This window comes from Thunnus thynnus, chromosome 23, assembly GCF_963924715.1.
Source record: "Thunnus thynnus chromosome 23, fThuThy2.1, whole genome shotgun sequence".
In the NCBI taxonomy this organism is placed as follows: Eukaryota; Metazoa; Chordata; class Actinopteri; order Scombriformes; family Scombridae; genus Thunnus; species Thunnus thynnus.
In genome coordinates this window covers 22,259,662-22,276,444 of record NC_089539.1, presented here as the reverse complement: position 1 = coordinate 22,276,444, position 16,783 = coordinate 22,259,662, and the positions used below count along the sequence as shown (strand labels likewise).

Below are 16,783 nucleotides of genomic sequence, written 5' to 3'. Positions count from 1 at the left end.
ATCTGTGTGGGGATTTTTGTTTGTTTGTTTGTTTGTTTGTTTGTTTGTTTGCTTTTTACTGTTTGTTGTGTTGTTGTATGTTTTTTGTTGGGGACTACAGATGCAAATTAGCTTCAAGCTAACTCTGGTGCATCTTTAATGTTTCAAACTGCACACTGTCCCATTCAATCAATCAATCAATCAATCAATCAATCAATCAATCAATCAATCAATTGTTTTGAATCATTTTTTAAAGATAAAAATGACCAAATTCTCTGATTCCAGTTTCTCAAATGTAAATATTTTCTGGTTTCTTGACAGTAAACTGAACTTTTTGGGTTCTTGACTGTTTGTTGGGACAAAAAAAAGATATTTGAGGACGTCGTCTTGCGCTTTGGGAAACATTGATTGACATTTTTCACCATTTTCTGATATTTTATGGACCAAACAACCAATCAATTAATCGAGAGAATAACAGACAGATTAATCTATAATGAATATAATTGTGAGTTGCAGCCCTAATATAATGTGATATAATACAATATAAAAATGCCAGTCTATACAAGTGGGGTTTTTACAAGTTGTATAAGATTTTTAAATCTGACATGTCTCAGTGCAGTAAAAGTAATCAACAGAATCTTAAATTGAAACGTCAACGCATCAGGATACGCTGCCGTCCAATTTTCCATGACAAAGACAATCAAGAAGTTCCAGAAATTCAGTGATTTCATCTCTTTTCCTGCCTGGATTGACTCATCTCATCTCAGCTTGATTCACTTTTTCTGTCCGTGTGTTGTGTTGTGTGTGTGTGTGTGTGTGTGTGTGTGTGTGTGTGTGTGTGTGACGCAGCTGGTGTATCACTTAAATATGTCCTGTAACCAGTGAGTCAGGTCATGTAGACATTCGCTCTCAGCTGGGGAGGATGTCTGCACTGTTTATTGAAAGTCCAATAACATCTTTGTTTTTTTCCTCTCTGGTTTCCTCTTTATATTTTCATATTTGCTCGCTCCCAAACTTTGACACCAGCAGAGAGGGGTTTTTCCTTGTTTACGGCTGAAAACGTCTTATGTCGAGACAGCCTCCTGATGCGGTCTCATTTACATTCATGCCCACTGACCGGGAGTCATTAGCCATTCATGACATCGAGGCCCGAGGAACATTGAAGCTGATTGGCTGGGCCTAGAGGGGATATGAGTGCTATGATTGGCAGAGCCCGGGGAAAATTGAATTCTTATTGGTGGTAATGAAGAGGCCTGAAGGAGAGCATGGCTGAGACAAAGTAAGCATAAAACTAAAAGACCGAGGAAGAGGATAGGACACACACACACACACATAAATATCTTCTACCAGTCCCCAAACTCCCAGACATTACACACACTCCTCTGCAGAGACTCACAAACAGGACAGGATTGCACTTTAACATGTTTATAAGATGGTTTTCTGTCCAGGAAGATGTTCTTGGTGTGCCGGGAAAAAGGAAAAGTCATATCACTAAAAAAAAAAAAAAGATCTTCATCAGTCTGTCGATGCGTCTATAAAACGTCAGACAACAGTGGAAACGCCCAACAGCTTCTATACAATAAGTAGTAAAGTGAGTTACAACACGCAGGAACAGGCGTATAAATCACAGCCTGTATATAAAGACGGACGTAGCGAGGTGTGACATCACTCATCGGTTTGGATTGGAGCCCGGAGTTGCAGCTTTCGGTCGGCGCCAAATTTTCAGTTTGGACGTTCGCCCTCAGATTCTGTTTTTATACAAAAACCGATGACCTCAGATGATATATCACAGGAAGCATGTCTAGAATATCGGATGCTGTCGATGAGCCACGCTGTCTTTGGGGGGAGGGGGGTGCAAGTTCTCATAATGAGCGGTGACGTCTTAAAACCCAAAGTTATCCTGTTTACACTGATATAAAACAGAGAAAAGGAGAAAAACGTCACAATTAAGGAGCTGGAAGGAGCACATGTTGGGCGTTTCTGCTTATCAGATGACCTGAATGATCATTTAATTTAAACAAAAACATCACTTTTCTGTTAATTTGTAAAACTAAATCAACAACAGCATATGGCTTCTTAAGAGAAATAAACGTCAATGAGCTGAGATTTCAATGAGCTTCTAGAAGACACATTTCAAACATTTTACACCTTTTAAATTGTATTTATAGTCTATTCTTTTAATTAACACTCTGAATTGCTCTTGTGTATGTACAGTAATGTGTTATGCTTTTAAAGCTGCTTGTAACTTGATTTAATTTCAAATGAAGAATCAAAATAAGTGTGGTACCTGGAGAGAGAAACCGTACTATACCTTTATAAGAGCTTTTACTCAGACCAGACAGCAGCAGACATAACAAAAACTAACCTGCATGAAGTTGGAAAGGAAATCCCCGACTGGCAGGAGAAAACAATGAACTGTGACCCCACCGGTGGCGCAGGACAAAAAAAAAAAAACGCTGTGAAGCATTTTAACACTTATAACATATATAACACCATGGGGGGAAGACGAGTGACAGACCAGCAGGGGGATGAATGCAAATGAGCAGAATAAAAAATAACAAGTAAGGCTGAGCGTATTATAATACTAACCCTGTTCTGTATTAATCCAACAGTGGGCATTATTACACCATGACAAAATAGGAGCCTCTAATAACTTGACCTTTGAGAAGAGGATTAGTCTTGTGATAGAAGGTCGAAAGGGTCAGCGGTTATTAAACAGACTGAGTGCTTCACACACACACACACACACACACACACACACACAAAAACGTCTCTATGGTACCATTTGGTAACGTCTCGGCAGGGCGGTGACACAGCCAGCAGAAACAAACAGTGTCGGGCAGAGTGAAGACACTGAGACTGGAGCAGACACAGAGGACTGACTGTGAGACCTTTTACATAATAAGTAGAAAATACAAGAAACAAGATTTACAAATGTCTCATTAACCAATGAACGCCGCTCATCAATCCTGACACGGATATTATCCGAATGAAGCTGCCGAAAGCTTTGATTTTACCGCCAAAAAATGCAATTATAGTGCAACCATTCAGCCTTTTCTTTTACTTCTATGGAAGTTGAAAAGGCTCTAAAACAAGGAGCATAGTCTCTATTCTCCTCTATTGAAAGCAGCTCTGATTCATTGTTCTCCAAACTAGCAGTGTTGCTAGCAGGACAGCAGTGAAATATCTAGAAATTTATGTTTTCCTGGTGAATCTGACTCACTTTAATTATCTCCTTTCAGTTGTTTATTGGCGCCACAAACAGGTCAAATTTCCACTTTTTTTCCCAACACTTGGCTGGATCCCTCTTACTCTGATTAATTCTTGTGAGTTCTTGCTTTTTCTTTGTGAGGAAGTTGTACCAGTTATGTAATGTTGAATGTGACTGCTGTTTACTGGACTCCAGATCCTGATCGCACTGTTTTTAAAGCCATAAACCGAAGATGAAAAGATTCAAACGAGCAGAGACGAATTTGAAAAAAGGCTTTGTGATGATGCGTTCAAAGGCACTGAGAAAGATTTCTTTCATATATATATATATAAAAAAAAAAAACATTTATCCAAAATTTTCTTTTAGTTTGTCTTTGGATCAAGATGAATGGCAATTGAATGCTTCTTGATGTGTCCTTGAATGCACTACAACAATATGTTTGACAAAAAAAAAAAAACCAAGGAAATGTTCCCTCTCGAGCAAGTTTCACTGCAAATTTATTTTCACAGCACGCTGATATGAACTGAAAGTCCGCTGAACTGCCTGGAAGGAAGGAAATCAATCTCCTTAAATAAATATGACTTTACCTCAATGCATCGAAAAAAGTTTTCTGCTAAGCTAAAAGACAAGGAAGAGATGAAGAGAGACAAAGAGAGAGAGAGAGAGAGAGAGAAAAGATCCTATTTCATGGCGGTAAACTCACGCACAGATTAATTCTGTGTTATGCAAATGTAATTTAGCGGCTGTGTCCTCTGCGTTGGGGAGTGAGCGATTAACAACCACTTTCTATCCCAGAACACCTCCCATTAACCTGGCAATGACACACGCTGATGAGACCGCGTGTGTGTCTTTGAGTGCATATTTCTGTGCATACCAATCCATCCATCTCCTGCTTTAATTATCTCTCGCAGCTTAAGCAGCGTTTCCAGCAACTTTACAAATCAACACGTCTTCTTGCTCCCCCCCCCCCCTCCCCCCATCAGACGTCCGATTAAAAGGATGCTCCTCTGTGTCGTCGTCGTACGGCGCCGGGGACTCGATCGGTGCACCTCGTCTTCCCCTCTGTTCGCTGCATTGGGCTCACATGGGAATAACTTCCAGAGATTCCTGACAAGCTCGCAGCAACTCATTTTTAAGTCTTTAAGATGTCATGATTGAAGTTTTCCCGCAGACTTTTACCGGATCCTGATCTGGAGTCTGCTTTTAAAGCCAAACTGAACATGAAAAGATCAACTGCAGATCAAAAATCTGGCAGGTGTTCTGTCGCAGTATTTAAAGATCAAAAAATTTTTTTATGTCGGTTTGATGTGAAATGAAACAATTTCCCAGTGAGATGACTCCCACTGTTTAGGGGAATAGAAAAAAAAAAAAAGGCCTCAGAAACAAATAAACTTTTATGATGTGTTACCTGTAAGCAGGACGAGCTTCGTATTGTTCAAAGAGACATGAACATATTTTATACATGTTGTAATATTCTGGAAATCACATTTAAAAAAGTGGTCGTCTTATATTCAAGGACGTGCTCATAACATCTGATATTCCTTTTGCACAGAGAGATTACCGCTGTAACACCAACTCCTATAGAGAGTGGTGCATTATGGGTTGTTTGTAGCCGTAATGTTGCTAGGCTAGCGAGTTTCTTCCAGTCTGTTAGTCAGCGCTAAAAGTTACAGGTTTCCATTTAACAGTCACACACTCACCTGAGGGGATATAAGCCTGGTCTGACTTGTTCCCATGGTGACGGGCTTTATAGCTGCATCATTACCTTGGATACTATGTAGCCAAGTATTAAATATTAAATGTAAGATAACAGCATAAAATAAAGAGAATAACACGATTATGTACACCTTATGACAATTAAATAAAGGTAAAATTACTGACAAAATTATATTCTATATTAAAAGATTTTGCTGTTAGACATTATGACCATTTCATGCACAACTAATGTATTTAATGTAACATGCAAGAGGCAGATGTTACACTAGCATTCATCGTTTTGTCCAAATCATGGAAGAAAATAGTGAAAATAGTGAAAAAATACCCATCATAACCTCCTGAAGCCCAAAGCGACATCTTCAATTTGATCATGAACCTGAAGATGTTTTATTTACCATCATATAACTGAAAGAAAAGCAGCAAATGCTCACAATTAAAAGCCAGAAACTATGTAATGTTTGGCATTTTTTCTTGAAAAATGACTTAAAATTATTTCTTGATCATCTAAAAAGTAGATCTGTTTGTTATAATTTTAAAGAAAGATACAACACATTGAATACAATGATTGTATTTGACTTCATGTGTATCTGTTTGATTATAACTGAACCCTAATACAGTAGATCTCCCCACACAGTTCTGTCTATATTAGTGTAAACCTGCTCAAATTAAAGCAGACTCGGCACTTGAATGTAGGATCCATTAATTTATTTCAAACTGAATGTGCAGAAGCAAAGAGCCTGATGAACAAATTGTCCAAATACTTTACTGTCTGGACTGTATATATTTAAAATGTCACCTTTTCCTCAGTAAAAGCTTCTCCTACTACAACACTGGGTCTGTTCCTTGGATGTTAATGGGGAGGGACGCTTATGGTTTAGTTGATACATTAAGCTATTAAACACTTCATTTCCCCTTAAATTTCCACTTAACTTTCTTTAATATTAGAAAAAAAACTCCTAAAATCAGTTTATTTCAGTGTTTAGGAGTATAAATGAGAACCATATAGGTTCCATAGTCACCTTGAAAACAAAAAAAAAAATACATTTTTTTAGTGAGAACCGACTGAAAGCTGCAGCGTTTCCTCCTACACTGGCATGAAGGGAGGATCACTTCCTAATGGTATCATGAATCATGAAAAAGTCACTCACTTCCCTTCATACCTGCAGTAATGCTGTATATCTCCTATATACGGTATTTGTATAAGCCACTTACATCGCAGCATGTATGGGATTTAAAATGTAAAGGCTTTAGAAATGTGGCTCTTGGATGGCTGATATTTTTTTGTATTAAAGCCGCCGGTGGCTGATATTGTGCTCATTACCCAAAGTGACCACATTATGAGTCCATTCAAACAATATGCTGATAATTACTGCGTGATGAAAAGATTTCACTAATAGCCTAACTTCCTGAATGGAAATTAAAAATCACTTGATATGATCTTTTCAAGAAAACCAGGAGGTATTTAGAGAATTGGATTATAAATCACCTTGTAATCAGACTAATCAGTTACAGTGTGAAGGGCATCGTGTGTGTATATATATGTGTGTGAGGAGGCTGGAGAAAATTAAAAAAACAAAGATACACTTAAAGGAGGATATTACACTCTACACACAAAAGGGTCACAATCGATGCAGCAGAACCACAGATACCATCTTTTTATTCCATGCATTCTTTGTCTTTGTCTGACGCCTACATTACCCACAATGCAACTCCACTACATTCACTCAACTGTACAGATTCAGGTGTGTTAAGCTAGTAGCAACTTAGTGAGGTCCAGTAACATCACTTCTTTCTAATTCACACCATGGATGTATTATAAGAGCTGGATACTGGACTAAAAATGGCGCCGATTCAGTCCTATAGGAATTGCTCGCCTGGCGATGCAATACCGCAGGTGGCCACTGGGAAAAACTGGCTGCAAGGCTGAGCGGTGGCGCCCTATCCAGCTCTTATTATACACCCATGACTCACAACCCCTAGAATTTCTTTCACATTTCAAACTTGTAGTCTTCAGCCCAAACCGACGCTGACTCAGGCCGACACCTGGAAACACACTTCGATCTGGAAAACTGGTGGACTTCCTCTTTAAAGCTCGGGACAAACCTGAAGACTAGCTGAATGCTACAAGGACTTTACAGACCGAACGACCAAACGAAACGCCGACTGTCGTGATTTTTAACTTCTTGACAGTCAGGTAAGAGCACAAACCTGATGACAGACAATAACCACTGGAGTTCTGGCGGATGATGACCCTGCAGATCCCGCAATAACCCCAATTATCATTTGTTCTAAGCATAGACTGTATAAAAATATGGACGTAGTTACCGTGACATCACCTGTTGGTTTCCGGCCGCCGTCGCCATTTTGGCAGTACGTGACTCTGCCTAACTCCCAATCATAAATGGGCAAAGAGGCGGGGCCAAATGGCTGAAACAAGCCACCTAGCGGCTGGCGGACCTGTCACTCAAAGCAGCCATGTCCTTCATTATGCAGAACTTTACGGCTTGATAAAATTTGAACGGGTGAGTTAAAAAAAAATTCACCCCCTGTACAGTTGTCATGGAAGCTGAAATTAGCTATAGAGACCAAAACCGTTTTTTGTACCAGGCTGTTTATTTCTGCTGTAAAGTTGGGCATTTTAACATGGAGGTCTATGGGGAATGACTCGCTTTTGGAGCCTCAAGTGGCCGTTCAAGGAACTGCAGTTTTTGGCGCTTCAACATTGGCTTAATTTTACAGCCCCGGAGGTTGCCGCTTGGTTCTAAGTAAGAAAACAAACATGAACGGAAACCAGTTGCTTGTGCTGCTTATACGCTGTGCTATTTGCCCCGCTAAAGGTGCAGAGTTTGTGTGAGATCCTGTGCAGAGAGGTGTGGGTAATGTGGATTGAAATGGGAGGTGAATGAACTTCAGGTTCTAGTCGGCTGTGCAGCTCTTTGATTTGATGTTGTGGAGATGTTCATTGTCTTTACAGCTCAGTCAGATTTTCCTCTATTTCAGTCATCCAGTGCTCCGTCACACCATAAAACCTTTCTGCCTGCAATTTTCCCCTCTCTCTCTCTCTCTTTTATTCTCCCTAGGATGACACATAAGTGATATCATCGGTCACAAATGTCTAACACGTTTAAAAAAAACCCTATGAGAACAACTGGCAACGAATCCTCACATCACATATCACACGTTTTATGATTTCATCTGCTGACTATCAACACTAAGTGACCAGACTGGAGCAGACCGGCTCCGACTCGCTCCTATCAGTCGTCACGCCCCAAATCAGATTCAACAGTCGTCATGTGTGTGTGCGTCCCTCACCTCATGTGTAATGTTTGGCCAGCAGCCGAGGCTTGTTTTGATTCTTGCAAAGAAATGGAAGCACATAACGAGATGAGGTGTCTGATATTTTATAAGGGAAAAAAAAATTATGCAAAGTTTGGTAGAAGGAAGAGAAGCAGGTGTTGAAGTGGAGGTGGAGGGGGGTCAGTGCAAAATAAAATACAAACAAGGAAAGTGTTTTTTTCCAGGCAGAAATCCATTAATAGCAAACAGTTGCTTATTTTCCACATCCAGCAGTTACGGAGCAACATTATCATTCATTTGGAGTCGTGTTTCTGTCCACCTGGTGAATGTAAGTCCAGTATTCACTCTCTTTTAGCTCTGTTTTTGGTCTCCACCAACTCCTGAGGGAAATATCTGGCTCTTTAGCTGCTAAATGCTCCACTATGTTCACCAGCTAGTCTACAGCTAACTGTGTCTGTTTGCCGTTTGGTGCTGAGCAGGTAGTGTACAGTGGCTTTTTAGAGCTTTTTTCTCTGAAAACGACCCTATGAGAGCGCTGAGAGTGAACCAAAACAGTAAAAGTTGCAGCCGGACAGATAAACAATGAGCTGAAACTCAATATAAAGCTCCTTAAAGCCGAGAGGAGCTGCAGAGTCGCTGATAATTCTCTGTAGGTTCATCACCACGAGCCAAACGAGTCATTTCATTCACTGTTATTATAAAAAAATATCCCTTATAGCTATATTAAGTACAGTAGTACTTAATGAGTAAATTCTTCCTTCCAGCACTGCTTCAGTATCTGCTGCTGTTTTGCAGCTGAGCACAGAGGTGAGCAGCCTCCATGACTGCAGCTCCTGCTGTCGAGTCATTATGTCTGGACCGAATCCAGCAGATTTACAGCCTCTCTTCACACACTGAAAATTAAAACCTCTGTCTCAGCTATAGAGAGTGAGAGAGAGAGAGAGGGGGGGGGGAATCGAGTGAACAAGCAGACAAAAACTGAATGGGAAAGCACTATTAAAAACCGCTTGTCTCTCTAAAGTCGTATCAAAAAATAATTAGAACTGAATGTGCACGTGGAGCTGAGCCAAAACCTGAGATAGTGTTCCAGTGTTTTTTCCCTCCTGTCCTAAAATGTTTGAACCCATTTTCTTTTTTTTTTTCAATCTCGACTTGTATTTTTTTTTGAAAACTAACTTTTCAGTCCTTTGAACTCCTGCTCTTCAGCTCCTGCGAACCTTTAAAGAAAGAAACAGCAAGACAGTGAAGAGGCAGCTTCACCAGCTCTCAATTAACAAGGCCGCCTCTGTTTCAGCAGTATCTCTGTGTGTGTGTGTGTGTGTGTGTGTGTATGTGTGAGTAAAAATAAGAAAAACGACAGAAAGAGAGAAGGAGAGATTGTCCTTTGCAGCCAGAAGACAGAGATATAGCCTTCATTCCTACTCAGATTAAAGGATTTAGAGCAAGAAGCCTTATTACAGACCCAAAGAAACAGAAAGAGGGAGAGCTTTCCCTCCTTCTCCCTCTGTTCTAGGCTGATTAAAACACAGATAATTCTGCCTCCCAGGCAGTGAGCTGCTGGAAGCCAACTCCACACATACACACACACCCACACACACACACACACACACACACACACACACACACACTAACGGACTCATTAAAATCCAGACATAACAATGGTTTCTCTGAATTTCGAAGGATTTTGACCTGTTGGACAACCAACCTGCTTATTCACAACACAACGCTCGCTCAGTTATCAGGAGTTAAAGGACCCCTGCGGTGTGTATGTGTTTGTATGTGTGTGTGAGTGTGTAAGTGTGTGTGTTTTTGGATACATCTGGTAAATGTCAGGGTATCTGAGGTCATGAGTAACTTAAGACTTCTTAATGCTACCTGGGTTTGAACTCCAGACCCAGTTAAAAAAAAAAAACGAGAGTGAGCAAACACAGCGGTCAAACATGTCCTGTTTCTGATTTAACATCCCTGATGAACAGTGTGAAACTGAGTGGGCAGAAAAAGATAAAAGGACAAAAAGGATATGAATAGTTTAAGAACAGCTCTTTCTCATTTTCATTGTATTTACCTTAAATTTTCTTTTTAAAACAGAGATTGTTAAAGTAGGAAGATTGAACTCAGAGGCTGATACATCAGCTGATAGCAGTATTGGCGTATTTGTCGCCCTTTTCATGGACAAAACATTGCGGTACAGAGACGTCGACGCTAAGTTTGATTTAGAAAATGTGTTGTTGTTGCACAGTTTGTCCAGCAGAGAGCACCGACAAGTTTATCTTTACAGTGTGAAATGTCACGCTCTACTTGAACTCAGCTCTATTTATCTGATGGTTTTAGTTACTGGTTACTTAGTTTATGTCTGTATTGTCAAGGTTAATGCATCAATAACTTAAAACTGAAAAGATTGACTCTTCATAATCGGTACTTTTACTTTACTTGAGTGTTTTGTGTTGCTGATACTTCCATACATTTATTTAAAGGGGGCGTATCATGTCCATTTCCAGGTGTATATTTAAATTCTGGGGCTCTTCTAGAATATCTTTGCATAATTTACAATTCAAAAATCTCCTTATTTATCTTCTACTGGCCCTTTCTGCAGCCCCTCAGTTCAGCCTCTGTCTGAAACAGGCCGTTTTAGCTCCTGTCTCTTTAAGGCCCCGCCTCCTAATGAGCCCACTCTGTTCTGATTGGTCAGCTTCAGGAAGCTTCTGGCATTTCAGAAGATATGTAAACAAACTATAGTAGCAGGATTTCACTTCTTTTTCTCGTTCTTTACTTGAAATGGGTGGACGTGAACAATACATGGAACAACCTCAGCAACAAAGACTATGTGACAAACGGTCGTTTGTGGGCATGTGCGAACAATCTGATGTCATCACGAGGAGGAAGTAGAGGTTGAAGCCCTGACTTTTGACTTGCAGGTAGCATTTTTACATACGTTCACCTCAAGTTTTGGACATTTGATCATGTTTAACATAAAGATCATGACATTATAACAAGTTAAAAACAGAAAAAACAAAAAAGCATGATACGCCCCCTTTAAATAACACTTTTAATGCAAAACTTTAACTTTACTTATTCCAAATGTAATATACAAACTTAATTTGGATACAGTAAAAACTACTTTTTTGCAGTTTTTTACCAAACGGACTGCATTTTGTGTTCAGTTTTCTAATATCTACTACTGTTTTATTGTGTTTCAGTACTTTTCCTGCTGCCTTGCTGGAAAATGAATTTACTCTTCTAGGAAAATAAACATCAGATCTGCTCTTAGCTGATGCTTTTATACATGCGAATACTCCGCTAGACTTCAACCAGCGGTTACAGCTTGTAACACGGGAGACTAAAATAACTGTTATTGTCATTACAGACATTAAAATACTTGCATAGTACATTTCTTGCCATCTACTCCTGCTCAGTACGTTAAGAAAGTTTCCCTGCAGGGAAGCTTTGCTGTGATTCCTCCGGAGTGTAAAACAGAGCGCTTGTAAAACTTTGGGCCTTTCAAAGCAGCTTTTTCCCGACACACTGCAGCCTTTATGCATGAATTCCAAACTGCTGATCGCATCCATTTTTTCTGGGTGACTGTTCATATCTATTTTAGGCTGCATATATCCAACACCTACATAAACTGACAGGAAACGACATTCACGTTAGTTTCCCAGCTCGTTCTGGTTACACTTCTAAATTCTCTCTTTTAGCTGTTTTCATTGTGAAAGTAGAAAGCATGCAGATGGGCAGCAGAGAAGCAGATTGTCCTGCAGCTATTTGGCGCTTAGCTGCTTTTATTCTATAAAAAAAAAAAAAAAAACTTGCCAACTTTACTCCATTAAATGTACTTTTTTTTAATTATGAAGGGGGAATTGGAGAGGAAGTGGTGGAGACAGACTGCACAACAACAAACAGCAGAGACATAAATCATGTGGCAGGAAATGTAACTCAGTGTGAAGCAGATGCTGCTGATGTTCAGTCCACTCAGAGCCCAGCTGGTTGTGTCTGAGTGCTTCTGACTGCAGCAGCGTTTGGCACAAGTCGTGGAAGCTTCATGGTAGCTCAGGCCTGAAAGAATGAGCCAGAATAGAGCCGTTCTACTTTTCTACCGCGAGGCTATCCATCCATACAAAACCGCCTTATCAACACACACAACAGCCGGCCTGCTGGGACACACACGGCATTACTACTGGGTGAGCACTTTACTAAACTAAAAGTCTGTCAAGTCAAAACGGTGAGCACATGTTCGTCTGGCACCAGCTGAACAAAAACATGCCATTGTTGTGGATTTCATACCGAGAGTTTTTACTCCAGATGGAACAAAAATTTCTGTGATTTTGAGAAAAAAAAAAAAAAGAAAGAAACTGGTTCAGTCCTGCTTTTTCCAACTGAGGAAAGCACTTTTTTTTTTTTTAAGATAAAGAAAAATCATTCATGCTTTTAAAAAATGGTTTTATTTTAACTTTATTTTATTCTCCAGTGTTCTGTAATCTGTGTTTTTTTAATTCTTTCTTCTTTTTCTGAGGCACTTTGTAACTTTGTTAAGAAAAGTGCAACATAAATATAGTCTATTATATCCCATTATGTCCATTTTTCTTTCTTTTAATACTTTATTGAGACATTGAGTTCATTGACAGCCCCAATATAATCATGGTTGTGAAGTGTTTTATGTGCAATAGCATGAAAAATAGGACAATAATATCCCTTTCAATTTTAGGATTGACTTCAAAATGTTACATACAGTATAAACATACATACATTGTGCCCTTGAACACTTGGAGGAGCCTGCAGTGACCTTTAGCTTTTAGCACAAGAAGCTAAAAGTTGATTGTTTTTTTGCTTTTGTCACTCGTCGACGTCGAGAAAAGCCTTCCAGCAAAGTCTGAGAGAGAAGTCGAATCATTGCTTACCTGTTTCTTTTATTCCCTCTTTCTCTTTTCTTCCTCTTCACTCTCTCTTCAAGACATGCAATCTGCGAGCCAAGACAAACGAGAAGAAAATGAGAATGTTGCGACAACATAATTATATTGATTTATGTTAAACAATTATATTTAATCATTTCCCCCAGTATGAAATGGGCAAATTACCCTTCATTAACTGAACTTAGCCATGCTTCTCCAGAGGATGAAACCTTTGTATGCATATGTAATGAATGTTTATATATATATATACTCTATATAGTAATCTCACAGGCTCAAATAACAGCTAAACCATCAGTTTGTTGTTTATTAGGGGACGCTAGTCAGGCTTAAAGCTCTCCTAAATGTGACCCGGTCATTTCAAACATGCTGAGTTGTTCAAGCAAATCAACAGCTGAGCTCAAGTTGAGATGAATCACTGTTGTCATTAAGAGAAACAATGTGGAGATGCTCCACTGACAACGTGAACCCTCCAGGTCTTCATCGTACAAAATACACATCATAAACTGCAGCGTGCACCTCAAGGCTAACACACACCTTATTCAGTATATATGTGTGTGTGTGTGTGTGTGTGTGTGTGTGTGAGACTGACAGTGTAAGTAGAAAGCCGGTGTACACAAAGTGAAGAGAGACAGAACAACAAAGAGGTAAAGAACAGCTTGCATATCAGTGCGCATTTATGAGCTAGTGGGAGATAAAAGGAGGAGAAATGAAGAGTCAGTGAAAGAGGCAGATCACGCTGTCGCTAAGTCGCTGTATCAGAGTACAGAGGAGTGCATTCTGGGACACGCCAGGAGAACCCGAGCCCTAATGAAAAGTAGTGTGGAAATTCAGCGTTTATACTTTCTAACGAGATTCAGACAGACTGAAGTGAAAACACTCATTAGACTCCGCTGAGTCTTTTCCCAGAGGACTTGTCCATTTAAAGCCCCATTACATCATATTTATGATATTAACATCAAATCTAATGACTCTCTGTGCTGTGAAAAGGTTTTTTATTACTGCTGATCCCACTGAGAATCAACACCTCAGACTGCAGGGTTTTTTTATTCACATCTTTAATTTGGACTTGTTGTTTGCACTGTACGTTAACTGTACAGTAGAGATCCAATGATTATCTGATCAGCAACTACTTAATCAGTCAAATAACCATTTCTGTCATACTTTTAAGCAAAAATGCTGCTGCTTTCCTGCTTCTCAGATGTGATGATTTAAAGCTTTTCTTTTGTCATACATGGTAGGAAAAAATGAATATTTTCGGGGGGTTTTGGACTGTTGCCTTTACTGCACCATCAATTTAATCTAATACATTTATTTAAAAGCCGTTTTCAGAGATTAGAAACTCGACTCTATGTTGGCCAGATTAAAAACTCGCCTCACTGCTCAAGAAAACTTGAGTGAATGTGAACAGTCTTCCGGTTTTTGATAAGAAGTTTAATTTCACTTTTGCATTTTTTTTTTGCAAACTTTCACTTGATGTTTAACTGAATAAAAACTTCCAGCCGCCCGCTGTGAATTATTCCAGCACAAGCACCCTGGAAATGATAGCAGTTTCTTGGCACTACAGCAAGAATAAACCAAGGTGTGATAAGAAACACACACACACACACACACACACACACACAAGCATGCCTTTGTACTGAGGGAAAGCAGCAAAGCTTTGATATCTACATAACAGAGGAGTGTGTTGTTTGTTATAACTATTGAGGTCAATGGGGAGTTGGCCGAGTAACAGGAACTGAATGTAGAAAGCCAAATACACACACACACACACACACACACACACACACACACACATATAGAGAGTTTCACAGAAAAGGTGCGACCCTGGTTTAGAGCCGAGGAAATTGAGAGGATTAGCAGGTATTAAAAGTTATACACACATAGTCTCTCTGGCACTCTCTCACTCTCACACACACACCTGTACAGTCGGGGCATGTGCGAACCCATCGACAGGTACACACACACACACACACACACACAGACACACACAGACAAAGAGTTTTTCTAACCCAGTTTATTATATGAGGGTGTTAGCAGGGAAATCCGCAGTATTAATATGCGGTGTGAATTCAGAGGTTATTACCAGCTAAATGGTACTCCGCCAGGCTCGGTGTGTGTTTAAATATGTGTGTGTGTGTCTTAGTGTGTAAAGTGATTTTTCTCGGCCTTGTAACCTAACAGAAGCTACCACAGCTTGAGGCTGAAGTATGTTAACGTGCCACAGATGCTCCAACTGACTCAAAAAGCCTTGACTTCTCTCTAGAAATACTAAATCAATCATTGATTTCAGCGAGTCATTCTGGTCTCAATCTGTAAATTCAGGCCCTCTTATAAATGTGCTGGTGGTCATTTTGGGAAATTATTGTTCTGTTAATAAGATCTGACGACTTACAGTAGCCTTGATGTCTGCCGTGTGGGCGTTGAATGACAGCTGTGATTGACAGTTGGCTCAACTAATGCTCTCCCGACTCCAGGACTCATACTAAGTCGGACAATTGTCACAATATTTCACTAAGTTTAATGTTACTTGATTACGGCTGCAATAACACTCACTGTTCCCAGTAAACCGGTGTTATATTCAATCTGAGGTAACCAAACATAAGCTGCAATTCTGGGCTTCAAACCGGCTCTGATGCAAACCAAACGAGTGCCGTCACACCTCGCTACGTCCGTCTTTACATGCAGCCTGAGCTTGTAACAAAGTCTTCCTTAATTGTAGCTAAAGCAGCAGAGAAAACGAATTTTCCATCAGGCCTCCCGGCGAAAAACAAGCAAACGAAAACACTAAAGCATCCTGAGGTTGTGTTAGAGTGTGTGTGTAGTGATGCTATGTGTGTGTATAGCAGCAGCAGTAGTAGTAGTAGTAGTAGTATGTGGTATCAGCCAATGTCAGCCAGCTGCTGGATTGAGATAGAGAGACCTTCAGTTTACATCTCTCTCTTTTTCTCTCAGCCCTGAGGATATGGGAGAGTGTGAGAGAAAGTGTGTGTGTGCTAATAGTGACTGTGTGTACTATATAAACAGCTGGAAGGAAACAATTACACCAATGCAGAACAACATTCATTGTCTACAGGCAGAAACATACACACACACACACACAGAAAATACAAAACTAGTTACTCCAGTCAATCAGTCGGCCTCAGAGAATTATGCAATTTCCTCACTTTGTGTCGTGTCTTCGAGGAACAGCCTCATTTGTGTCATTGATTTTCAAAATGGAACAAAGTGTTACTAGTTAGTAAGTAGATCTTTCAGGATAATGAGTTGGTCCAACAACGTCTCCGTAATAAGACGGCAGACTTCAACATGAACCCTCAGATTTGAAGAAGACAGTATTATTTTCATGAAAAGGTGCGGGTGGATTTCCAGAAAGGACATTTGGAGACCCCACACTGTTTCTCCACTGCTTCAGCCGCCGCCATAATGCAGCAGGCATCTGTCAATATCAGACTTATGTGCTGCGTTTAGATGTGATACCGAGAGATGTGACAAAAACCAAGAAATAACCTTTTAATATTTAATAGGCGAGTAGTAATTTAACAATATTCTACTGTCACCAACATGTTGAATTTAAACACACTTTAGAAGATGTGTTTGATCACTGTAGCTTCATATCTCTGATTGTGAGCAGCTGTCATAAACTGAGGCGACACAACGTAGCAAAAGTCCAATA

General features: G+C 39.9%; 1 protein-coding gene across 4 annotated transcripts in view; it reads right to left on the bottom strand.

The window, feature by feature from the left end:
- Positions 1-16,783, bottom strand: part of LOC137176124 (plexin-B2-like) — a 206,942-nt gene that overhangs the window by 65,919 nt on the left and 124,240 nt on the right. For all 4 annotated transcript variants that reach the window (XM_067582193.1, XM_067582196.1, XM_067582194.1 and 1 more), the window contains one exon: positions 13,099-13,160. The gene's annotated coding sequence lies outside the window, so the exon portion shown is untranslated. The remainder of the gene's footprint in view (positions 1-13,098; positions 13,161-16,783) is intronic.